The sequence below is a fragment of the Oncorhynchus keta genome, chromosome 2 (genome assembly GCF_023373465.1).
Source record: "Oncorhynchus keta strain PuntledgeMale-10-30-2019 chromosome 2, Oket_V2, whole genome shotgun sequence".
NCBI lineage: Eukaryota > Metazoa > Chordata > Actinopteri > Salmoniformes > Salmonidae > Oncorhynchus > Oncorhynchus keta.
This window is the reverse complement of record NC_068422.1, coordinates 61,381,539-61,408,891: the sequence shown is the minus strand read 5'-3', so window position 1 is coordinate 61,408,891 and position 27,353 is coordinate 61,381,539. Positions and strand designations below refer to the sequence as shown.

Sequence of the window (27,353 nt, the reverse complement as noted above, 5' to 3'; positions counted from 1 at the left end):
GATGGGCTATGTACAGCTGCAGTGATCAGTTAGCTGCTCAGATAGCTAATGTTTAAAGCTAGTGAGGGAAATATAAGTCTCCAGCTTCAACAATTTTTGCAATTCGTTCCAGTCATTGGCAGCAGAGAACTGGAAGGAAAGGCGGCCAAAATAGGAGTTAGCTTTGGGGATGACCAGTGAAATATACCTGCTGGAGTGCGTGGGTGTTGTTATCGTGACTAGTGAGCTGAGATAAGGTGGAGCTTTACCTAGCATAGACTTATAGATTACCTGGAGCCAGTGGTTCTGGCGATGAATATGTAGCGAGGGCCAGCCGACTAGAGCATACAGGTCACAGTGGTGGGTGGTATAAGGGGCTTTGGTGAAAAAACGGACGGCACTGTGATAGACCTCATCCAGTTTGCTGAGTAAAGTATTGGAAGCTATTTTGTAAATGACATCGCCGAAGTCGAGGATCGGTAGGGTAGTCAGTTTTACGAGGGTATGTTTGGCGGTGTGAGTGAAGGAGGCTTTGTTGCGAAATAGGAAGCCGAATATAGATTTAACTTCGGATTGGAGATGTTTAATATGAGTCTGGAAGGAGCGGTTACAATCTAGCCAGACACCTAGGTATTTGTAGATGTCCACATATTCTAAGTCAGAACCGTCTAGAGTAGTGATGCTAATTGTGTGCGGGCAGCGAACGGTTGAAAAGCATGCATTTGGTTTTACTAGCGTTTAAGAGCAGTTGGAGGCCACGGAAGGAGTGGTGTATGGCATTGAAACTCGGCTTTTTTAACTTGGCTTTCAGGGCAGGATGGAAATAGGTCTATAACAGTTTGGGTCTAGAGTGTCAAACCCTTTGAAGAGGGCGATACGAAAGAGAGGTTGAACAGACTGGTAATAGGGGTTGCAACAATGGCGGTGGATCATTTTAGAAAGAGAGGGTCCGAATTGTCTAGCCCAGCTGATTTGTACGGTTCCAGGTTTTGCAGCTCTTTCAGAACATCTGCTATCTGGATTTGGGTGAAGGAGAAGCTAAGGAGGCTTGGGCAAGTAACTGCGGGGGGTGCAGAGCTGTTGGCCGGGGTTGGGGTAGCCAGGAGGAAAGCATGGCCAGCCGTAGAGAAATGCTTATTGAAATTCTCGATTATCGTGGGGACAGTGTTACCTATCCTCAGTGCAGTGGGCAGCTGGGAGGAGGTGCTCTTATTCTGCATGGACTTTACAGTGTCCCAAAATGTTTTAGAGTTAGAGCTACAGGATGCAAATTTCTGCTTGAAAAAGCTAGCCTTTACTTTCCTGACTGACTGCGTGTATTGGTTCCTGATTTCCCTGAAAAGTTGCATATCGCGGGGACTATTCGATGCTAGTGCAGTCCGCCACAGGATGTTTTGTGCTGGCCATGGGCAGTCAGGTCTGGAGTGAACCAAGGTCTATATCTGTTCTTAGTTCAACATTCTTTGAAAAGTGCATGCTTATTTAAGATAGGTGACAAAATTACTTTTAAAGGACGACCAGGTATTCTCGACAGACGGGATGAGGTCAATATCCTTCCAGGATACCCGGGCCAGGTCGATTAGAAAGGCCTGCTCGCAGAAGTGTTATAGGGAGCGTTTGACAGTGATGATGGGTGGTCGTTTCACCACGGACCCATAGCGGATGGAGGTAATGAGGCAGTGATCGCTGAGATCCTGGTTGAAAACAGCAGAAGTGTATTTGAAGGGGAAGTTGGTCAGGATAATATTTATGAGGGTCCCCAGGTTTGCATATTTAGGGTTGTACCTGGTGGGTTCTTTGATAATTTGTGTGAGATTGAGGGCATATATTTTAGATTGTAGGACTGCTGGGGTGTTAAGCATATCCCAGTTTAGGTCACCTAGCAGAACGAACTCTGAAGATAGATGGGGTGGAATCATTTCACATATGGTGTTCAGGGCAAAGCTGGGAGCTGAGTGGGGTCTATAACAGGCGGTAACAGTGAGAGACTTATTTCTGGAGAGATTCATTTTTAAAATTAGAAGCTCGAGCTTTGGGCAAAGATAGACCTGGAAAGTATTACAGAACTTTGCAGGCTATCTCTGCAGTAGATTGCAACTCCTCTCCCTTTGGCAGTTCTATCTTGATGGAAAATGTTGTAGTTGGGGATGGTAATCTCAGAATTTTGTGGCCTTCCTTAGCCAGGATTCTGACACAGCAAGGACATCAGGGTTGGCGGAGTGTGCTAAAGCAGTGAGTAAAACAAACTTAGGGAGGAGGCTTCTGATGTTAACATGCATGATACCAAGGCCTTTTCTGTTACAGAAGTCAACAAATGAGAGTGCCTGTGGACATGCAGGGCCTGGGTTAACCTCCACGTCACCATGAGGGTATGGCTAAAGGCTATCAAAACTGTCCGTTTAGTGCGTTGGGGACAGAGAATAAAAGGAGCAGATTTCTGGGCGTGGTAGAATAGATTCAGGGCACAATGTACAGACAGGGATATGGTGGGGTGTGGATACAGTGGAGGTAAACCCAGGCACCGAGTGATGACAACAGAGGTTGCATCTCTGCACGGGCTAGTTATGCTAGGTAAGGTCATCACATGTGTGGGAGTTGGGACAAAGGAGGTATCTCAGGTATGTTGAGTGGGACTGGGGGCTCCGAAGTAAACTAAGACAATAATATTTATCCTAAACAACAGTGTGCAAGGCATATTGACATTTGAGAGTGACATGAGAGTCACATGAAGCACACAAGAATTAAGACAACAACAAAAAACGAATCGCCCCCTCTTGGGGTTTGTCTCTATAAGCTTGGCACATCTAGCCACTGGGATTTCTGCCCATTCTTCAAGGCAAAACTGCTCCAGCTCCTTCAAGTTGGATGGGTTCCGCTGGTCTACAGCAATCTTTAAGTCATACCACAGATTCTCAATTGGACTGAGGTCTGGGCTTTGACTAGGCCATTCCAAGACATTTAAATGTTTCCCCTTAAACCACTTGAGTGTTGCTTTAGCAGTATCATTAGAGTCATTGTACTGCTGGAAGGTGAACCTCCGTCCCAGTCTCAAATCTCTGGAAGACTGAAACAGGATTCCCTCAAGAATTTCCCTGTATTTAGCGCCATCGACCATTCCTTCAATTCTGACCAGTTTCCCAGTCCCCGCTGATGAAAAACATCCCCACAGCAAGATGCTGCCACCACCATGCTTCACTATTGGGATGGTGTTCTCGGGTGATGAGAGGTGTTGGTTTTGCGCCAGACATAGCGTTTTCCTTTTTATAACCCAACCCTGATCTGTACTTCTCCACAACTTTGTCCCTGACCTGTTTGGAGAGCTCCTTGGTCTTCATGGTGCAGCTTGCTTCGTGGTGCTCCTTGCTTAGTGGTGTTGCAGACTCTGGGGCCTTTCAGAACAGGTGTATATATACTGGTGATGAGTCACAAATGTGAATGGAATTATAGGACCTCTATGGGCACAGACACAGATTCCAAATGTTTATAAGAGATGTTTGCACAAATGTTTGCACCCAGACAGCACAGAGCCGCTCTCAGACAAACAGACAGACAGACACACACACACACACACACACAATGTGGTGCCCTGTCTGCATCGCAATACTGGAAAGTCCCAGTCTCAACCATACTCCCACAGTGACTAAACTTTCCGTCCATTATTTTTTTTCTCCTAAATCTTAGTTTTTTCAAGTCAATCCCTAGACTTCAAGAACTGCCACTGGCCAGTCATAATCTGTTATTGTTTCCCTTAAACCATGTGCGATTATTATTAAAAACATTTATTCTAAATTAACTATTCAGGCTGATTTGACATTGGGCGCTATGATGGAGCTGCACTATAAATGGTTTATGTCATAGGTTTTGTCAAGTTCCTTTCTCTTGCAGCTCCACTTTGTATATGAAAAGCCATTTCAGAATAAGGTGGGTCAGGAGGACTAACCAGCTACGGTTGCTACATTCAGAACACTAACATTGGGGAAAATGGGCGTTGTCCGGCACTGGTCAACTTTATTTGACACATTACCAAAGCAGGGGCTCGCAAAACCCAGATACCAACGGAACCCAGCAAGTCTCACTGGATGCATGTATCAGCTAAGTTAGAGTAAGATGGAGTATATGCATTTTTACAATGGCTCTTTTGAAAAGCACCTGTGAATAGCCAGCCAGACAGGATTGGGAGGTGCAGGAGAAAAAAAATAGGTCAGTTTTAGTATCAATGTCATATCTGTGCAAATCCATTCAGAAATCTCAGTCGAGGCCGAGCAGCTTCACTTTCTAATGGCTTCGGCAGACATGCACATTCCTGTCTGACCCTCGATCTCTCTGTCTCTCCCTCTCCCTCCCGTCTCTCTTTCTTCCTTTACCTCAGTCTTTCACCCTCCTGCACAGGCCCCCAGGTGCTGCTTTGCTTGCAGAGCGACGGCGGGTGATAAATGGCCACATCTGCCTGATCTTACTGCCAAGTGCGGCTCCAGCTTCAGTCCCTAATGTAGCCACACACAGTATCACAGGGCCACTTATCAACCCATACAAACACCCAAGAGACTCAACTAAATCCCCAAAACTGAGATCTCAAATTCTAGTCAGGCATGTAATTGCTCATATTAAGTGCCAGTGGTAGTCCAAGTGCTGTACTGTTTAGTGGCTTGTGAATGGGAAAAGGAAGTCAATCTGTGTGCTCACCTCAGCATAACCCCTGATCATTTACATCCACATTATTCATGGATTTAAAAATATAGAGCCATCAGTGTGAGCTACTATACACCTGGCATATTTATGGGCCTAACAGGTGAGCCTTTACATTTTTTATCGAATTGTGCCCTTTAGCTATTTCTATGGCAACCTGCCAAGCCCTGAGCAGGAGATGGGAGCAGATAAAGGCACCAAGGACGAGGGTACAAGAAACGTCAGCGTTTCCGCCAAACACAAATCTAACTGTGAGGCATGCAAGCGCCCCCTCTTTCAAAGCCGCATTGGCAAATTGTTTCTTAAATGCTTTATTCAGGTGGATGTGCTGAGACCAAGGCTGCTGCACCTCTCTCGGAACAACAGAAGACACTGGCTGTGTCTGAATATCCATTCTAGTGTGCTACATACTTAAATTGTATTCTATGTACTCATTGTCGCATACTTTTTAGCACGTACTGTTTTAGCAAAAAGCATGCAGTACGCCACAGCCGCAACTCATTTCCAATTTGATAAAAAAGTCTCTAAACTCTGAATAGAATAGGAATGGAGTTATAGGCCTATAAGGTGAATGCACCAATTTGTAAGTCGCTCTGGATAAGAGCGTCTGCTAAATGACTTAAATGTAAATGTAAATGTACTCAGGCTGATTATAGGCAGAGTATCACATTAGACCTATATCATGGCCCATACAGCCAATCTATCCTATTTAAAAAGGACAGAAGACAGAAACAGATCATTAGGTTCCACTTCAACATACAATATTCATCCATGAAATCTAAGCGCTGTAACCTAAGTACCAGTCAAAAGTTTGGACACACCTACTCATTCAAGGGTTTTTCCTTGTCCTTACTATTTTCTACGTTGTAGAGTAATAGTGAAGACATCAAAACTACAGAATAACACATATGGAATCATGTAGTAATCAAAAAAGTATTAAACAAATCAAAATGTATTTTAGATTTTAAATTCTTCAAAAAGGAGCCACTCTTCGGGCTCCTGAGTGGCGCAGCGGTCTAAGGCACTGCATTTCAGTGCACGAGGCGTCACTACAGTCCCTAGTTCGAATGCAGGCTGTTCAGGCTGTATCACATCTGGCCGTGATTGGGAGTCCCATAGGGCGATGCACAATTGGCCCAGCGTAGTCCGGGTTTGGCCGGGGTAGGTTCTCTCTCTCATTGTAAACAAAAATTTGTTCTTAACTGACTTGCCTGGTTAAATAAAGGTTACACATTGCCTAAAATGAAGTCTTAAGTTTACAGTGCACTGCATAGTCATCACTTAGGAAGCCATTGAATAAACCAGAGCTCTGCTGTAACTAAGGAGAGTAGATCAAATGGAAGCAGCTGTCAGGCCTGCAATAATGCATCTGGTCTTCAAAAGAAAAGTAGGTTTCCTCCCAGTGTAAATAAAAGGTGAATGGTTTGATTGTTGGGAACGGAGGGCAAAGTACTAACAGGAATGAGCATTTTGGGCAGCACATGAAAATACTACCGTTTTTCAGTATAGAAAATAGAAACTGGGGCCTGTTTACTCCCTTGTGTGTATTGGTGGGTGTGTCGGGGGTGTGTCGGGGGTGACAGGGTTTAATATGGTATGGGGCCTGGTGTTCTGGTAGACGGCACAGCAAGAGAAATGCCTTCCCATCTCCCACTCCTGTCCTCCATTACGATCAGGCCCTCGTTTACTACACCCATCTGAGTGTCATGTTAATGACAGCCCTGCTGGAGATTACAGCCCCCATGTCCTTGCGGGAGTGACAAACATCTTTCAGCCTACAGTTGTTCCCATTGAGCAGGTCATGACACACCTGGTCCTCCACTGGTTGTGCTGCTCATACTCAACTACCTCAATTAGAATGGGAAAATAATATATATCCTTGAAGGGATATTTCAGGATTTTGGCTATGAAGCCCTTTATCTACAGTACCAGTCAAAAGTTTGGACACACCTACTCATTACAGGGTTATTCTTTATTTCTTCTATTTTCTACCATTGTAGAATAACAGTGAAGACATCAAATATCAGATAACACATATGGAATCATGTAGTAACCAAAAAAGTGTTAAACAAATCAATATATATGTTATATTTGAGATTCTTCACAGTAGCCACCTTTTGCCTTGATGACAGCTTGGCTTCTTAATGCGTTTGGGCCAATCAGTTGTGTTGTGACAAGGTAGGGGTGGTATACAGAAGATGGCCATATTTGGTAAAAGACCAAGTCTATATTATGGCAAGAACAGCTCAAATAAGCAAAGGGAAATGACAGTCCATCATTACTTTAAGACATGAAGGTCAGTCACGGAACATTTCAAGAACTTTGAAAGTGCAGTCGCAAAAACCATCAAGCGCTATAATGAATCTGGCTCTCAGAACCAGATTTACCTCTGCTGCAGAGGATAAGTTCATTAGAGTTAACAGCCTCTGAAATTGCAGGCCAAATAAATGCTTCACAGAGTTCAAGTAACAGACACATATCAACAGCAACTGTTCAAAAGAGACTGCATGAATCAGGCCTTTATGGGTTAATTGCTGCAAAGAAACCACTACTAAAGGACACCAATAAGAAGAAGAGACATGCTTAGGCCAAGAAACATGAGCAATGGACATTAGACCAGTTGAAATCTGTCCTTTGGTCTGATGAGTCCAAATTTGAGATTTCTGATTCCAACAACCGTGTCTTTGTGAAACGCAGAGTAGGTGAACGGATGATCTCTGCATGTGTGGTTCCCACTGTGAAGCATGGAGGAGGAGGTGTGATGGTGTGGGGTGTTTTGCTGGTGACACTATCTGTGATTTATTTAGAATTCAAGGCACAATTAAGCAGCATGGCTACCACAGATTTCTGCAGCGATACGCCATCCCAGGTTTGTGCTTGGTGGGACTGTCATTTGTTTTCAACAGGAAAATGACCCAACACACCTCCAGGCTGTGCAAGGGCTATTTGACCAAGAAGGAGAGTGATGGAGTGATGCATCAGATGACCTGGCCTCAACAATCACCGACCTCAACCAAGTTGAGATGGTTTGGGATGAGTTGGACCGCAGAGTGAAGGAAAATCAGCTAACAAGTGCCCAGCATATGTGGGAACTCCTTCAAGACTGTTGGAAAAGCATATGCAAAGCTGTCATCAAGACAAAGGGTGGCTACTTCAAAGAATCTAAAATCTAATATGTATTTTGATTTGTTTAAAACTTTTTTGCTTACTACATGATTCCATGTGTGCTATTTCATAGTTTTGATGTCTTCACTACTATTCTACATTGTAGAAAATAGTACAAATAAAGAAAAACCCTTGAATAAGTAAGACAAACTTGTGGTCACCATGTTTTATGTTTCTGTGTGCAATTTGAAGGAAGTTGCTAACTAGTGTTAGTGCAATGACTGGAAGTCTATGGTAACACCAAGCATGCTAGTAGATACCATAGACTTCCAGTCATTGTGCTAATGCTAGTTAGCATTGGGATGCAAAACTACCTCTAACTTCCTTCATACTGGATGCAGAGACATAAAAATGGTATCCATGAGTTTGTCTGACTCTGGGGAAGTAGACGGCCAAAATCCCAAAGTATCCCTTTAATGGACACCTACCCCTGGGTCACCCACAATGTCAGCCACTTAACCCATGTACTAATAAATTCGTCCCTGCTGTAAAACTTATCCCAAGAATCAAAGGCCATGGAAAGATTGCCAAACTGCTTTCAATTACCTACAATCTAATCTCAAGACTTTCAATTATTCTCAGAATATTTTTTTCAAAGTAACAGTTATAAAGATATCTGTAGATATGAGGGAGTTAACAGAGGTAGGAAATTAGCTGAAACTTGGCCTCACACCAATCAGTGGGGCCTAAAATACTTTAATTCACTTTCCAAACACACAGAATGAGAAATGACCCAGAGGGGCCTCCAGTCACGGAAAAGCCATCTCATTGGAGACTGACAAACAGCCCTGGGACAGAAATCAAAATGGCTTCCCTGCAGACACAGTGGAGGAGCTGGTGGGGTCTAATAGGTGCCAATTCCAGAGTGGTGAATGGGTTCACTGATGCAAAGCTACCCTGACAGTTTGAAACAACCCAAGCGAACAATACATAATAGATGCAAGAGGAAAACTTTTTATTTCATTCTTTTCTCTCTTTTTTCCCTCTTTCAATTTTAGCATTGTCTGCCATACTACCCATGGAGTCAAATGGAAAGTGACAACATACTTCAAACTCTTTCAGACAGTGCCGAGTGTGCTGCTGTCCAGGGGAAGAGTGTAGTCAGTACTGACCAGTCCCCTTTCCAGTGTTCTGAATCAAGGGGTCTGGCTCAGGAGAAGAGAAGGAGGGCCTCAAACCTTCATTGTTGCGAGCTGATAAAGAGATTAGGGCACTGTGAAAAGAGGCAGGACTGAATATCCCAGCATCTGAGATGCCTGTATGAAAGGGCCATTGTGGCCCTGGCACACATCCTGCCTTCCCTTTAACACTTGACAACCAAAACAGTGGACAAGAGAATTCCTGTGTCAGACAAAACACTCCTTTTTCGCACCAAACGTTTATCAGCCTCATTTACAAATGTATGCCTTTGTGACCAAATAATTCCCCATTAGCAAAGCTACTAGAAGCATAACTAAATCAATTATTCACAGATTCGCTGGTCTCAATGGTTAAAAAAAATAAATAAAACCGTCTTCAAGACCACATGACTGAGTGCAGAAAAATATGTTGATCAAAAAGTGCCACAGCATCAGTATGAAAACATGTGGTGGCAAGGTTTTTTCCTCTAGCCTTTGTGTGTCACTGTGTTTGACTGGTTTGTGTGGTTAGAATCTGCACGTCAAAAGCAGAGAAACCATTTGAGTGGGCCACCAGATGTTCCATCGCAATGGGATTCACATGCATACAACCTCTTCCCCCTTCCCTATTCATTCCCATACAATTTCCCCTGGAGGAAATTAGAACGTTAGATGTGCAAAATTAAATAAACGAATGAAATCAATGATACTCCATTTCCTATTATAATGACGAATAAAATAAAAAATGAGAAACGGGAGAAGATCATTTGTATACCTATACAATTTTAATGCATACAGGATGGAAGCGAAGACCACATTATACCACAGTACATAGCCTGCATCCTTCTTCCACAAGAAGTAAACAAACTACTGATGAACATCCGCGGGCGGGGGGGGATTTTAGTTTCATAATTCATATGAGACAGATTTGGTTCCATGGATAATTCTGAAGCTCAGAAGATCGCTGGAACAAAGCTGTGAATGCCAAAGACCACAAGAAAAGGTTTTCAATGAGTCAACAGACAATGAGTTCATCTGGTCTCCTTGGTTCACCCCAGTATGTTAAGGCGTATAATGCCCTAACAGCTGCTACAGTAAGTGCTGACTGCACTTCCCTTTACATGTGAGGTAACTTTCCGATGAATTCAAAAACCTTTGTCTCACCAACTCCCTTTCCTCTGAAATACATGCTCACTCTTGGAACATATGCAGCCAGTCCAAGGTTTACTTCATAGTTTTGTTTTACATCAGTAACTCTACATTACATTCTCCAGACAATTCCTAATTGGCCTCTGGATAGAGCCTTTTATTTAAACTTGTAGAGCTGATCCCTTTGTGTAACCTTCTGCTGACATTGTGACCCCTTCTAAGGCAGAGGGTGACCAAAGGACTGAGACAACTGGGAGCAGACCCCTGATTATTCACGCTCCAAGGAATTGTCTGAAGGCAGGATTGAAAGTATTAGTATACATTTCCAAAGCTTTTAAGACCACATATATCCCAGTTATAGCATGGAGGTCTTAGGGCTCTGTTGTGTCTTACTGTCCTTCAGCTGTGACTGATAAGATGACGCCTGGTCAAAGTGATCTTGGATTACCCAAGGAAGACAGGCCTACATCACACAGACACATTAAATTCAGTATTTAAAAAAAAAAAAAAGATTTGTGAAAGGTGCTGAGAGGAGAGCCTGGCTGACTGGTGGTGTGCTAACAGACTGATGAGGGATAATACCAAGTGAAGGAGCCTCAGCTCAGACAGAAGAGGCTGATAGAGCTGCTGCTGAGCTCTGAGAGGAGGGGGAGGCCTGAGACGAAGAGTGAAGGAAAAGCAGCCAACAAGTGCTCAGCATGTGTGGGAACCCCTTCAAGACTGTTGGAAAATTATTCCAGGTGAAGCTGGATGAGAGAATGCCAAGAGTGTCCAAAGCTGTCATCAGGACAAATGGTGGCTACTTTGAAGAATATAAAATATATTTTAACACTTTTTGGTTACTACATGATTCCATATGTGTTATTTCCTAGTTTTGGTTTCTTCACTATTATTCTACAATGTAGAAAAGAGTAACAAATTAAGAAAAACACTTGAATGGGTAGATGTGTTCAAACTTTTGACTAGTTCTGTACTTCCCCAGAGTAAGATGAACCATTTTTATGTTTCTGCGTGCAGTTTGAAGGAAGTTGCTAACTAGTGCAATGACTGGAAGTCTATGGTAACTGCAAGCAAGCTTGTAGATACCATATACTTCCAGTCATTGTGCTAATCCTAGTTAGTATTGGCTCGCAAAACTACAGTATCTCTAACTTCCTTCATACTGGATGCAGAGAAATAAAAATGGTATCCCAGAGTTTATTTGACTCTGGGGAAGTAGACGGCCAAAATCCCAAAGTATCCCTTTAAAGGACACCTACTCCTGGGCCACCCACAATGTCAACCAATTAACCCATGTAAGTAATAATGTCTGCCCTGCTGTAAAACTCATCCCAAGAAACAAAGACCATTGAAAGATTGCCAAACTGCTTTCAATTACCTACAATATAATTTCAAGACTGTGCATTGTTCTCAGAAGAAAAGTTTTAAACTAACAGTTATAAAGAAATCTCTAGAATTCTGACTGAAGCTTGCAGAGAGGTAGAGGTAGTGAGGTAGCAGGTGGACAACACTAAGAAAGGCCAGGGAGCCTGAGATGGCGCTTGTAACGCCAGGGTAGTGGGTTCGATCCCCGGGACCACCCATACGTAGAATGTATGCACACATGACTGTAAGTCGCTTTGGATAAAAGCGTCTGCTAAATGGCATATATATTTTATAAATAGGTAGAAGTTTCACAATCCTTTATTACAGATAGTTTGACATTTACAGTCCCTACTCTGAGGGGAGAACACGCCGGACACAGCTTTTTGGCCTTCACTTTATTACAAGCAGCACCTCCACAATATACACTCACCAGAGAGTTTATTAGATACACCAACCCATTCACGAAAATGGATCTCCCCTACAGACAGTGAGTCACGTGGCTGTGGCTTGCTATACAGTATAGAGCAGGCAGACAGGCATCGAGGCATTCAGTTACTCTTCGATTGAAAATTAGAATGGGCAAAACGAGTGACCTAAATGTCTTTGAGAGTGGTATGATCGTCGGTGCCAGGCGTGCAAGGATCCAGTATCTCAGAAACAACCGCCCTCCTGGGTTTTCGATGCAAGACAGTGTCTAGGATGTACAGAGAATGGTGCGGCAATCTAAAAACGTCCAGTCAGTGGCAGTCCAGTGGGCGAAAACAGCTCGTTGATGAGAGAGGTCGTAGTAGAATGTCAAGAATCGTGCAAGCGGGCTACAAACAGACAAATAACAGCACAGTGGTGTGCAGAAGGGCATCTCGACATGCACAACTCGTCGGTCCTTGTCACGGATGAACTACTGCAGCTGACGACCACACCACGTTCCACTCCTATCAGCTTTAAAACAAGAAGAAGAGGCTCCAGTGGGCACGCGATCACCAACACTGGGCAATTGAGGAGTGGAAAAACATTGCCTGGAACATGACAGTGAGTTCAGTTTACTTGAGTGGCCTGCGCAGGACACAGACCTCAACCCCATAGAGCATCTTCGGGATGAGATGGAACGGGATGTTTGCAGCATGAATGTACCGCCATTAAATCTGCAGCAACTGGGTGATGCCATCACGTCTGCATGGACCAACATCCCTGCGGAACGTTTGAGACACCTTGTGGAATGCCAGTTCTGGAGGCAAAGGGGGGTCCTGTACAATGGGTGTACCTAATAAACAGACACAATGAAGAAAATATGTGTTGCCTCTTACAGTCTCAATCTATCAAGCTTCCAATCCAATTTCATACGTTGTATTGCGTTTCCAATGTTACTCTCAAAACCCTGCTTTCCCCAGAGAAACACATTATTAATCCTAGCTACAGTACCTCCCATGGAGTAGCCCAGAAAGTTGGTGAAAATAAGACCCTTTTCAAAGTGTTTTCAGACAGTATGGGAGGACTTTTCCAAATATAAGCCAGCATCTCATTCAAAATTACATACGAACGAATGCAAAAGAACCAGACACTGTGAAACACTGTTATTTCCACCTGCCATTCTCTCTTACTTTGCTAAATTCAGCTAATTTCACAGGCTGCTGAAGCAACTGATACACATTCAAAGATGGAATATGCATCCATGAATAACATGGTCTCTTTTCATATCTACAGACACAACTTTCGAATAGCTACACATCAACAAAAATTTGAACAACAAGCAGGTTGTGATTCTCAGTTCGGTTTCATTCATTCTTTCATAATCCTCCAAGACTTATAATTAGACCATATAACGATGAGTGCACATCTCTGCAAAGTTTAATTGCCCTGAATCTCACACTGCCAATAGGCACAGCAAAGGATAAAAGGAAGAAAGCTAGAGTATGCATTAGCTGATTATGCAAATGTGTAACCATATGCCAGCAAATACTGAATGAACCCGGTGCACTTAGCACTCTGATTGCAGACTACGGGTGATTTATAAATCAAAAAGATGTTATCTTAGCATTAGAGCACGGGGGAGGATGGGCTGCACAGTTAGTGACTGTGTGTTCCATCTTAGTGGTTCCTTTTAAACAGGAACACTTTCCCCTTTGAGCTCCTTCTGTTTAGGTGCTTTCTGTAGTTGACTGGGCTGGTGTAGGGGCAACCAACAATTAGGGTTATTGCAGATGTAGAGTGGGTGTAATGGAGCCTGTCATTGCTAATCAATTCCTCCTCCACCCCTTACAAGGCTAAAAAGGAAAGTAAGTGCTGAGGTTGATTACAAGGTGCACCTCCGAGATCCTTAAGATTATTGTTTTCAACCAGGGGTCGGCATTTATACTTCGGTCTTAGGTCAATGCAACAGTACTTTCTGTATATTTTTAGTTGTCAGCCTTTCCATAGTAAACCAACACCGTAATGAGATACTGCATAGCTGTGCTGAATGAATGGAATGCTCTGTGCAATAGTATCTTATTAAAAATGTCAAAAGCACCATTGTTCAGCTAGCTCCTTTATTTGGCCCTTCCCTCGCTCCCCTCAGCGCCCTTGCTTATTTAACCTACAGTACAATGGCATTAGATGTCAAGTGCAAAGTCCTAGCACAATTATGCACGACACGTCTGCTAATGAATTGGAGCAACAGTGCAGAAAAGCAACATGCAGTGACTGTCAGTTGTCAGTGAAAAACAAACCGACTATACCCAACAAACAGCATATACACTTTTATAATCTTTGAAATGGAATGCTAGTCACCTCTGCTCTCAGGAAAGTAGGGCTAAGAAGGTATCCTAAGGCCTGGGAGAGAACTCAGCCATATTACCATACTGTATATTGAAGCTAAATCCCTTATGGACTGTGTTTTATTTTAAAAGGTCAGCTTGTCCATGGCTCTTCTCAAAGCAGTGTCTTTCGATTATGCCATGAGAAAATTGATTTAGGAATCAAATTTGAACTGAAAATACAGGACGTATTGCATACATTCATACCTTACATTTTTTATTCATGAACTAGTGGTGGGATGCAAGCATAATATATCAGAGAATATTGTCAATGCCTATTGTCTTCTTCTTGGAAGACAAAAAATAGTGGTAGTGACTTCAGCTGTGGTACAGATATGTACATACAGTGCATTCGGAAAGTATTCAGACTCCTTCCCCTTTTCCACATTTTGTTACGTTACAGCCTATTCTAAAATTGATTAAATAAAAAAATCCTCATCAATCTGCACACAATACCCGATAATGAAAAAGGCTTTTAGATTTTATTGCACATGAAAAAAACAAAAACAGAAATTCCTTATATACAGAAGTATTCAACCCCTTTGCTATGAGACTCAAAATTGAGCTCAGATGCATCCTGTTTCCATTGATAATCCTTGAGATGTTTCTACAACTTGATTGGAGTCCACCTACTGTAAATTCAATTGACTGGACATGATTTGGAAAGGCACACATGTCTATATAGGGTCCCACAGTTGACAGTGCATGTAAGAGCAAAGGTCGAAGGAATTGTCCATCGAGTTCCGAGACAAGATTGTGTCGAGGCACAGATCTGGGGAAGGGTACCAAAACATTTCTGCAGTATTGAAGGTCCCAGAGAACACAGTGGCCTCCATCATTCTTAAATGTAAGAAGTTTGGAACCACCGAGCTGGCCACCCTCCCAAACTGAGTAATTCGGGGATGGACACCCTGATAGAGCTCCAGAGTTTCAGAGATGGGAGAACCTTCAAGAGATTGGAGAACCTTCCAGAAATACAACCATCTCTGCAGCACTACACCAATCAGGCCTAAAAGGTAGACTGGCCAGATGGAAGCCACTCCTCAGTAAACACACATGACAGTGGAGTTGCAAAGTAAAGCCCGGGAATTTGGGGAATTTTACTTACAATCATCAAAAAAGTTAGCTTATAACAGTGAACCTTTTCTTGTGGGATACACATAAGGCAATTCTGGTCTTGTGGCATATTTTGGTTCAACTATCCCCAATTCAATGGAATTGCAACCCTCTGCATACACAGTGCATTCTTCCATCACATGTGCAGTGCACTCTTCCAGCTGATTCTCAAGATCTTGCACACTAATGAGATGCTATTGAGCCCACACTACTACACTGTCTGAGCCAAGGACTACATGCTTTCGGGTAAGTTTCGATTACAATACTGGGTGGGGTGAATATATTTTATAGGACATACATGATTTTTTTGTTAACTAGTAATTAGTAGTCCTACAGCAAAGTGCATTTAAATCATTTCTAACTTGATAACAATTTCTGCAAATGAGTTTTTGCTTCCATGTGGGTTTTAGCCTGCTAACTGAGGAGTGTTAATTCACCTGTTTCCATTCTTATCTTACAAATGAGTTGTTTAATCTAACTGCTTAACTATTTATCTGTACATGGATTTATTTATTTTTTTACTCATGTTTTTCTCATCTTTCCTGGAAAATGCCACATCTGTGGAGACATTTCACTACACCTAATGTAGAAGGAAAAGCTGTGTACATTTGCAAATACTGTGCCAACTCATATGTGAAGAATGCACAAAAGATGCAGAATCATCTGGCCAAGTGCATAAAGTTCCTCAGTGCTCACAAGAATCAACATCTGACAAAAGTCCCTCTACTTCTATTAGAGGTGAAAATCATGAATCAGACACCTAATCGATAGCAACAGCTCATGTTCCTCCTGGAATCAGAAGTTTTTTTTGACTCAATGGAAGAATGTAGTAAGGGAAATGTTGATGAATGTCTTGCTTGAGCTGTGCATGCAACTGGTTTACCTCTGATGCGCACAGGCAATGTGTATTGGAAGAGATTTCTGAATGTTCTTCACCCAACATACACCCCTCCAACCAGACATGCTTTATCTACTCATTTGCTGGATGCATAGTTCAACAGAGTTCAAGTAAAGGCCAAGCAAATTATAGAGAAATCAGACTGTATTGCAATCATCTCTGATGGGTGGTCAAATGTTTGTGGGCAAGGAACACTTAACTACATCTCCACCAATATTCTACAAGAGCACATACACAATTGGCAACAGACACACCGGTCTCTACATTGCAGATGATCTGAAGGCAGTCATCAATGACCTTGGACCACTGAAGGTATTTGCACTGGTGACAGACAATGCTGTGAACATGAAGGCTGCTTGGTCTAAAGTGGAGGAGTCCTACCCTCACATTACACCCATTGGCTGTGCTGCGCGTGCATTGAATCTGCTCCTCAAGGACATCATGGCACTGAAAACAATGGATACACTCTACAAGAGAGCCAAGGAAATGGTTACGTATGTGAAGGGTCATCAAGTTATAGCAGCAATCTACCTCACCAAGCAAAGTGAGAAGAATATGAGCACCACACCCGTTGGGGTGGTGTTGTCATCATGTTTGACAGTCTTCTGGAGAGGAAGTAGTCTCTCCAAGAAATGGCCATAGCACAGTCTGCCAATGTGGACAGCCCCATCAAGAGGATCCTCCTGGATGATTTATTTTGGGAGAGAGTGGTAAAGCAGCCTGAAACTACTGAAACCTTTAGCAGTGGCCATTGCACGGTTTGAGGGAGACAAGGCCATCCTGTCTGATGTTCAGACTCTGCTTGCAGATGTAAGAGAAGAGATCTGTACTGCCTTGCCCACTTCACTGTTGCGCCAAGCAGAGGAAACCGCAGTTCTGAAATACATCAAAAAGTGTGAAGACTTCTGCCTGAAGCCCATACACGCCGCAGTGTGCATGTTGGACCCCAAGTATGCTGGCAAGAGCATCCTGTCTGGTGCAGAGATCAACAAGGCCTATGTTGTCATCACTACCGTGTCTCGCCACCTTGGCCTGGATGAGACCAAGGATCTTGGCAGTCTGGCCGAAAAATACTTCTAAGCAAGGGCTTTGAGATGGAGATGGGATATGGCAGTCATGCCAACATATCTTATCAGCCACCTGGTGGAAGGGACTTTGTGGATCTGAGGCTATTTCCCCTGTTGCCTCCATCATCCTCCAAATCCCACCAACATCAGCTGCCTCAGAGTGCAACTGGTCCTTGTTTGGGAACACACAGCACATCAAAGCACGCAACAGGCTGACCAATACAAGGGTTGGAAAATTGGTGGCCATCCATGGCAAATTTGAGGCTAATTGAGCCTGACAATGAGCCATCCTCAACAAAGTTGGAAAGTGACAGTGATGAGGCCTCAGAGTCTGATGTTCAAGAGGTGGACATTGAGGAGGTCCAAGGAGAAGACATGGAAGCCTGAGAGGAAACTTTAGTTTCTACACTATCATTTTACAGATTTTACGTTTTTGGGAGATGCGAAGGATCATTGGGGATCATTCAATATTCACTTTCTTTTGTTGTTCAGTGAAATCATCCCATGTGAAGAGTCAACTAATTTCATTACAGTTCAACTAAAAATACATATATATTTTTCTATTGGAAGTATTTAATAATTTGCAATTACGTCTACTTTTGATAAGGTAAAAGGTTTAGGTTTCTGTCTCCATATGATATGGTAAATATATCCAATGCAAAAAACGTCTACATTTAAATGGTATTAATATTAATTTGCATATATTTCCGTTAATTCCCATATATTCCCATTAATTCCCATATATTCCCGTTAATTCCCACAGAAAGTTTCCACCTCTGAATATTCCCCAAATTGTGCAAACCTACATGACAGCCCGCTTGGAGTTTGCTAAATGGCACTTAAAGGACTTTTAGAGAAACAAGAATTTCTGGTCTGATGAAACCAAGATTGAACTCCTTGGCCTGAATGCCAAACACACAGCCAAGACAATGCAAAAGTGGCTTCGTGACAAGTCTCTGAAAGTCCTTGAGCAGCCCAGCCAGAGCACAGACTTGAACCCAATCGAACATCTCTGGATAGACCTGAACATCAATCAAATTAAAAGGTGTTTGTCACATGCGCCGAATACATGTGTGGAACGTACAGTGAAATGCTTACTTACAAGCTCTTAACCAACAATGCAATTTTAAGAGAAATACCAGAAAAAACGAATGAATAAAAGTAACAAATAATTAAAGAGCAGCAGTAAAATAACAATAGTGAGGGTATATTTACAGGGGGTACCGGTACAGGGGAACCGGTTAGACGAGGTAATTGAGGTAATATGTACATGAGGTCGAGTTATTAAGGTGACTATGCATAGAAAATAACAGAGTTATTAGTAAGGGGGGCAATGCAAATAGTCTGGGGTAGCCATTTGATTAGATGTTCAGGAGTCTTATGGCTTGGGGGTAGAAGCTGTTTAGAAACCTCTTGGACCTAGACTTGGCGCTCCGGTACCACTTGCCATGTGGTAGCAGAGAGAACAGTCTATGACTAGGGTGGCTGGAGTCTTTGACAATTTTTAGGGCCTTCCTCTGACAACGCATGGTATAGAGGTCATGGAAGCTTGGCCCCGGTGATGTACTAGGCCATACTTAATATCCTCTGTAGAGCCTTGTGGTCGGAGGCCAAGCAGTTTCCATATCAGGCAATTATCAAACATGTCAGGATGCTCTCGATGGTGCAGCTGTAGAACCTTTTGAGGATCTGAGGACCCATGCCAAATATTTTCAGTCTCATGCCCTCTTCACGACTGTCTTGGTGTGCTTGGACCATGTTAGTTTGATGGTGATGTGAACACCAAGGAACTTGAAGCTCTCAACCTGCTCTACTATAGCCCCGTCGATGAGAATGTGTGCTCGTTCCTTATTTTTCTGGAGTCCAAAATAATCTCCTTTATCTTGATCACATTGAGGGAGAGGTTGTGGTACTTGCACCACATGGTCAGGTCTCTGACCTCCTCCCTATAGGCTGTCTCATCGTGGTCGGTGATCAGGCCTACCACTGTTGTGTCATCTGCAAACCACTGTTGTGTCATCTGCAAATGATGGTGTTGAAGTCGTGCCTGGCCGTGCAGTCATGAGTGAAGAGGGAGGACAGGAGGGGACTGAGCACACACGCCTTAAGGGACCCCATGTTGAGGATCAGCATGGCGGATGTGTTGTTACCTACCCTTACCACCTGGGGGCGGCCCGTCAGGAAGTCCAGCATCCAGTTGCAGAGGGAGGTGTTTAGTCCCAGGGTCCTTAGCTTAGTGATGAGCTTTGAGGGCACTATGGTGTGGAACGCTGAGCTGTAGTCAATGAATAGTATTCTCACATACGTAGGTGTTCCTTTTGTCCAGGAGTGGAGTGCAATAGAGATTGCATCATCTGTGGATCTGTTGGGGCGGTATGAAAATTGGAGTGGGTCTAGGTTTTCTGGGATAATGTGAGCCATGACCAGCTTTTCAAAGCACTTCGTGGCTACAGACGTGAGTGCTACGGGTCGGTAGTCATTTAAGCAGGTTACCTTAGTGTTCTTGGGCACAGGGACTATGGTGGTATGCTTGAAACATGTTGCTATTACAGACTGAGACAGGGAGAAGTTGAAAATGTCAGTGAAGACACTTGCCAGTTGGTCAGCGCACGCTCACAGTACACGTCCTGGTAATCCATCTGGCCCTGCAGCCTTGTGAATGTTGACCTGTGTATAGGTCTTACTCACATCGGCTGCGGACAGCGTGAACACACAGTCGTCCGGAATAGCTGATGCTGTCATGCATGTTTCAGTGTTACTTGCCTCGAAGCGAGCATAGAAGTAATTTTGCTCATCTGGTAGGCTCGTGTCACTGGGCAGCTCTCGGCTGTACTACCCTTTGTAGTCTGTAATAGTTTGAAAGCCCTGCCACATCCGACGTGCAACCGAGACGGTCTAGTACGGTTCGATCTTAGTCCTGTATTGATGCTTTGCCTGTTTGATGGTTCGTCGGAGGGCATGGTGGGATTTCTTATAAGCTTCCGGGTTAGAGTCCCGCTCCTTGAAAGCGGCAGCTCTACCCTTTAGCTCAGTGTGGATGTTGCCTGCTGTGCAGCGACGCTACCCATCAAACCTGACAGAGCTTGAAAGGATCTGCAGAGAAGAATGGGAGAAACTCCCCAAACACAGGTGTGCCAACCTTGTAGCGTCATACCTAAGACTCAAGGCTGTAATCACTGCCAAAGGTGTTTCAACAAAGTGCTGAGTTAAGGGTCTGAATACTTGTAAATGTGATATTTCATTTTTTAAAATTATTTTTTATTATAATTCAAACATTTCTTAAAACCTGTTTTTGCTTTGTCCTTATGGGGGTATTATGTGTAGATTCATGAGGGAAACAACAATTGAATCCATTTTAGAACAAGGCTGTAACGTAACAAATCTTGGAAAAAGTCAAGGGGTCTGAATACTTTCCGAATGCACTGTATATCCCATGACAGTTTCTCCATGAGCAGGCACATTCTTATACAACAAAGAGCCCTGAATCCACATGAATTGTGTCCTTACATGAAAGAGGGAAGATAGATGAAGCGTCAAATAATGTTGAAAGAATGCAGATATATTGTGCAGCAGAAGCTGATTGCAGAGTTATACATTAGTAGCCTTAGCCTGCCAAGGATGTTAAAGATAGATACTGTCTCCACCATTGTCTATTAAGAAGAATGCACTAACCGTAAGTCGCTCTGGATAAAAGAGCCTTCTAAATGACTAGAATGTAAATGTAATAGGAAAGTCTGTCATTAGGTTTTCGAAGGTCAGGGTGAAATTCAGCCAAACCCTCTCGTGACAAAAAGCCTTCCAGTTGACAAAAGATACTCAGAGCAAATGTACAGTACAACACTTGCCATTCTCAAACGATTCTGAAACGATTCTGAAATCCAAAAATATATAGACACAGAAGTTATGAGGGGGAATTTGTTAGAACATCATATGACAAGCATCAAGCTTAAAGAAAAGCAATATGATAATACGCCATTTGATCAAAGCGTGAATGGTACATCAGAGAAAGACTGTGCATGCTGCTGCCAGACATCCAATCCAGTTCAGCCAACATGTCCCCTCCAGGAATCAGGAAGGTTAATAAAGGCATTAGAATGTTCCTGAGAGGCCTGTTTTAATGAGTGGATAATTCAGACTGCAACGCTGGTAGTGTAAATGAGGCCCTACCTAAATCAACCCCATAATCAGTTAAGCTTACATGCAGCATTTGGCATGTTGGCCTTCAGTAATGTTAAAGCTTGTGCTTTTGACACGCATATGGACACAGTTTGAGCATGTGTCCACATATCCACACTCACATAGATGCTGATGCTCATATCATACACACAGCTTGTGCACAGCTTCAGAGTTGATCACCAGGCGTGACATATTCCCGTGCACTTTCAAAGCTACCCTTCTATACACAAGCTCCAGAGAGTATTATAAACTGGGTGGTTTGAGCCCTGAATTCTCATTGGCTGGTATGACAAAAAGTTTAGTTGTACTGCTCTAATTACGTTAGAGCAGTAAATTATCTAATTACGGACTTAATAAAGGTATCAGTAGTCACTTTAAATGGCGTCACTTTAATAATGTTTACATAGAGGTATCACTTGTTCATGTGATAATGTGTACATATCCTACATTACTCATCTCATATGTATATACCGGATTCTACACCATCTACTGCATCTTGCCTATGCCGCACGCCATCGCTCATCCATATATTTATTCGTACATATTATTATTCATCCCTTTACGTGTGTGTACTTGTGTATATAAGGTAGTTGTTGTGAATTTGTTTGATTACTTGTTAGATTTTACTGCGTAGTCGGAACTAGAAGCACAAGCATTTCGCTACACTCTCATTAACATCTGCTAACCATGTGTATGTGACCAATAAAATGTGATTTGATTTGGTAAGCAGTTTATAATAGCAATAAGGCTCCTCGGGGCTTGTGATATATGGCCAATATACCACGGCTAAGGGCTGTGTCCAGGCACTCCGTGTTGTGTCGTGGTTAAGAACAGCGCTTAGCCGTGATATATTGGCCATATACCACACCTCCTCGGGCCTTATTGCTTAATTAGGACTCCTCCAGGATGTTAATCAGAAGCATTGCATTAAAATACAATGTTAGAAAGCAAAACATATTTCTGCACAAGTTACTGTCATGAAAAGGCACTCCAAGGAGAAGGTGGCCTCCATGTTGACACCCTTGAAATAGACATTGACTCACACATAGCCTTGCACTTAAGGGTGAAGATAGAAACTAAATACTTGATATGGCCTTACGAAGAGTCCTTTCAGGTTACAATGTTGTACACAAAAGGTGGCATGGAAGGAAACATGGTGTTCTGGTCTTGTAGTAAGTATCTTTACACACTCAGGGTCAAGTCTACCAGCCCAAGTGCTCCTGTTTTTCTTGTACAAAGGTGTAATTTATGTAATTTACTTGGACATTCCTACATGTGTTATGATTGTCTTATTCAGCAACACAACAAGTATGTACATAAGTAGAAATAAGTCATGTTAATATCGCTTGAACATGAAATCATTATCAATGATGCTCTTGAGGGTAAGTGACAGTGTTCTGTGCGCCCACATAGCGATTTACCCAGCAATATGCGGAGTGCAACAACAAGGACAGCTTTGAATAAACTTAGCCACGGTCCTACTTTCATCAGTGTCAAGCAATATTAGTACTGCATAATTCTGTAACTGTTTATTAAATCTCTAATATGTCCACCCACTATCGACGCTGTAATTAGTTTAGGGAAATAGATATAAACACTATTCAAGATTATTCTTTGTCCAGAATGCTTCGTTAAATGAGACCTGGTGGTTATTCTATTACTTGACTATTACTATCTTAATTCATCCTCAAAGTCGCCACAAATGTCCATCTAAAAAAACGCCAAGGATATTGTTCAACCGGCAATGCTGTAATACCTTGCTTTCATGTCCCATTGCCTGTGCGATAGATGGCGTGAGCATATCATGACTGCCTAAAAGCCACGTCGCCTGACCTTAATGTCTGTCACATGACCTGAACAACATGTAAACGACATAAACGCACAGGGAATGAAAAGAAGCCCAAGCAGTAGACACCGAATATCTTCTGTCTTGGATTGTGAAATGGTGGGGTACCCTAATCTAGGTCCCACGGCATGAGGAATGTGATTCAATCCAATCTGTCACCCTACTAGCTTCTGATGGAGGGACACAGACGTCCCATATCAGCATACTATTGGACAGTAACAGGGAAGCAGGGGTAAGAAAAGGGGTCACATATTCAGATAACTTGGCGTCTTAATTAGGCTGCCATGCACCCCCAGAAGGTCCAAGGTGACATCCACTAATAATTATCCAGGTACTGTGTGTTTAAAAATGGTCATATTGTCAAGTCAAGTCATTTGTAGACAACCTTATGATTAGAATCCATACTAAAAGACACAAGGCCAAACAAGACATTGTGCTTTACTGCCAAAATATATGACAATATTCAAATATTTCTTTCAGCTCAAGGTCAGCAAACTGAGAGCTGTTTATTTCCATTTAGCTGATGGCTGTGCGTGGAGTCTACATTTTAAAAAGGGCAAACTTTTGAGTCTTTCCTTCTTTTTCTTCCGAAGTAGAAAAATAACTCATTGAAAAGCTCCAGTTGGCAGTCAAAATAACAAATGCCTTTATTCATTGAAAATGATGGAGTTTCTTCCTCTATCGACCCACAGTAATGTGGAATTGGAATAGCAGAGCGTGGAGCAGAGCAGGAAACCGGTGCCCCATTTTTCTCCCCTCCCCAGAACTCCAAGGTGGTAACGTGACACCGAAGGTAACAGAAGCCACTGAAAGATGTTAATCCTGACAAAGTGCCACAGCATTAGCCAGAGCCTCTGTTAGATTGAATTCACCGTCCCCTGGGACCATGGGCAACACCGGTGGTGGCGCTCCATCTTTTTGAGTGGCCCTCAGAGACTCGTGCCGAGGTACTGTAAGCAAACCGGGCCAGCTGTCCACAGAACAACAGCACCCTCTATTGATTCCTTGAAAACATTTATTTTCTTCCTCTGGAGGTTTCAAGACTGTTGCCTGTACCTGTAGTTATCGAGGTCCATTCGGTTTTGTCATTCAACTATTTAAGTCTGGTCAGTCAGAAACTAAACCGATCATTCAGAGAATTGTACAGTTAACAGGTAGGCTAACTATGATTCTGTTTTTTTATTTTTTATTATTTTTTTAAAACAGATTTTTAAATGTTTTAGTGAATTTGAAATAGGCTATAGAATTAGCGATGAAGCAATCTATGCGATTCTTTGATCTATGTATATGTCAACTATTTTCAGCAGTCAAGTCACACACCAATGCCTCAGAGTTGTGATTGGAGCTAAGCCTCCTCTGATGTGACTCATTCACTTCTGGTTGTGCTGCTCAAAAGATTTCACCATCAAGCATTATTACACTTTCTTTTAAAATTAATTCATTATTGTTTCAACAAATTAAGCATTGGGAATTTATTTGAGGGTTAAAACCACCATTAAGTACAATTATTTCAATTATAAACCCTATGATGTGCATTCTTTCTTTCCAATGCCTTGTTAGGGCATAACACAGATCAATAATATCAGTAAAATCATGTTCAATAAGGAGAACGTTAAATTAGTATGGTTCCTACAGGAGCACATGAAGGGAAGCAGAGTATACATTTCGCTGAGCAACAGTGCGGTGGGGATATAGAGGGGTAGCGGGTGGGGGGGAGATTATTTTCATCTTGAACGCAGCAATCTTGAGCTGTGGACATGAATACTGAGGGTTCTGTGAATACATACAGTTGATGCAATGGACCAACTACAAACGCTGATTTCTTTAGGCTACCTTCTCCCTATGAATAAAACATATTGAAAACATTTTACAATGCCTGTGAATTCTGAAATTCACATTTCACATGAATTGCTGAGCAGTTTAGCAGAAAATGTGCACTAGGCTATATCGCCTTGGTTAGAGACGCAACAAGGGGAAAATTGTTTTTGCCCCATTCAGTTTGTATTCAGCTGTAAATGATACACCAACCTGTTATCACTAAAACCGTTACTCAGAAGTAGGCTAAACTAAAGATTCAAACGACTGCTATCAAAGGGCAATAAATACAAAAAATACACAATTTAAGAAATTAAACTGACTCTAAAATATAATATAATAAATTACGAAAAACAAAAACCTTATTATGAATGGAGGCAGGAGAGAAAGTGTAATATCGTCCCGCATTAAAATAAATAGAATATAAATTATATTTGGCCATCCATCCAATTCAGGTCAATTAGCAATTTAACTACAAACTCTTGATAGGACATGTATGCCCGTATATCCCACACTTCCAGAGAAAGTTACCGTGTATGCTATTCGTCACAAAAACTTGAAAATGGATTGGTGGGGCGCAAATATATAGTACAGCCTACCCATGTCAAACTAGCCGTGAATAGTCCATGTGTCATTGGCCCGACAGGTTACCGATTAGAAACCGAGGATGTATGAAAAAGTGAACGACATGAGATAATTCGATATAGGCTTTGTTTATAGTCCGGGTGAGAATCAAAATAAATCGCATATAACCCTAATTTACTGCATTTAAAGTGCTGGACATACAATGGACACAGTCCACTTAGATTACGTATTAAATGTATAAAAAATGTCGTATCTGAGGTGTAGGTTTTATCATTTGGAAAAGCAATTCCGGTCCAATCGCAGGACTACCACAATTTCGAGTTGAAATCACTCCAGAAATTGCAAAACACAACTGTACTAAAATACATGGATAGGACGAAAACTATGGGCTAAATCCCTTACCTTGCTTGGAGTGAAACCAGACTCAATGTTGCCAGTCCACTGCTTGTCCCATTAGCAGCTCCAGACTATGACCACTTCTTTATGGCTATGAACATCCAACTCGACCCGTCCTTGCGTTATCACTCCTGGTCCAAGCGCCTCTCCTCCAGTGAGTTCCGCTGGATAAGAGAAATACCGTGGACCGTTTGTGAAGACAGTGGAACTAGACGCCTAGGGCGAGTATGGTATCAAGAGAAAATGAATAAACCCGTAGCATCCCCAACGAACAATCCGGTGCAGCCGTTTAGGAACGCACGTCCTCTCCAGCTTTCTAGTGAAACGAAATGAAGCTCGCAGATCTTAGTAGCAATGCAAGCAGGATGTCTTGCCGAGGGCGCCTAAGTAGAATCACCCCCCTTTTCCAATTCCTTGCGATACCAGATGGAAGCAGTTTCGCATCTGTCGCACGTTTCCAGACCCAAACAGTGCAAAAGAACAGCACGAATGGTTACACAAGGTTTAGAAATCTTCGTCCAATCAAAAGAGGCGGATGGAAGTAAAGCCCTCCCTGGGAACCGAGGACACCCAAGGGAGATGGAGACAAAACTCATCTTCAAAATAAATGTACATCAAATTAAAATAAAAACTTTCAGGGAGAATAAAGTGAAATAGTTACAATGCGAAACAGTTTAGCTTGCAATTACAGGTTAGCTTCCCTTCATTATTACCCCTACTAACCTTAACAGCCCACAGTACTACGGCCAATGCTGCAATGGTTGAGCCATTGTTTAATCAGGCTGTAGGGAAATACAACCAAATGAAAGGAAAACCTACAGCTGTAGCTTATGGTAGCACGTAACATTACGTTGCTATTAGTTAATAAAACTGTAAGCGGATACCATTTTAGTATTAGTTTTTTTACTGCATAGAAAAGTTGGGAGCTGTGGTAAAGTAGCTGACATGGGTGTCTCACGGCCAAGGGAGGTGGCATGTAGGCGCTGGACAAGTATTTCAGGAGAAGTCAGGTGTTTTATTTAAAGCCAGTTGATCTGTGTTTAGCAGTCAACTTGAATATACACCAAATGGATCCAGAAAATATTTGTACAAAACGTGCTGTCTACCTCCTAACTCTCACCCTAAGGTCTGAAACAGACGGTCATAAATAGGCTTACCGGTTGTCAACCCTTGTACCTGGATTCGGTCATACCGACTCAC

The 27,353-nt window shown here is 42.6% G+C and overlaps 1 protein-coding gene across 1 annotated transcript in view; it reads right to left on the bottom strand.

The window, feature by feature from the left end:
- Nucleotides 1–26,609, bottom strand: part of LOC118358279 (cadherin-11-like) — a 74,972-nt gene extending 48,363 nt beyond the window's left edge. Inside the window, exon 1 of the mRNA XM_035735906.2 lies at nt 26,160–26,609. The gene's annotated coding sequence lies outside the window, so the exon portion shown is untranslated. The remainder of the gene's footprint in view (nt 1–26,159) is intronic.
- Nucleotides 26,610–27,353: the final 744 nt, after the last annotated feature.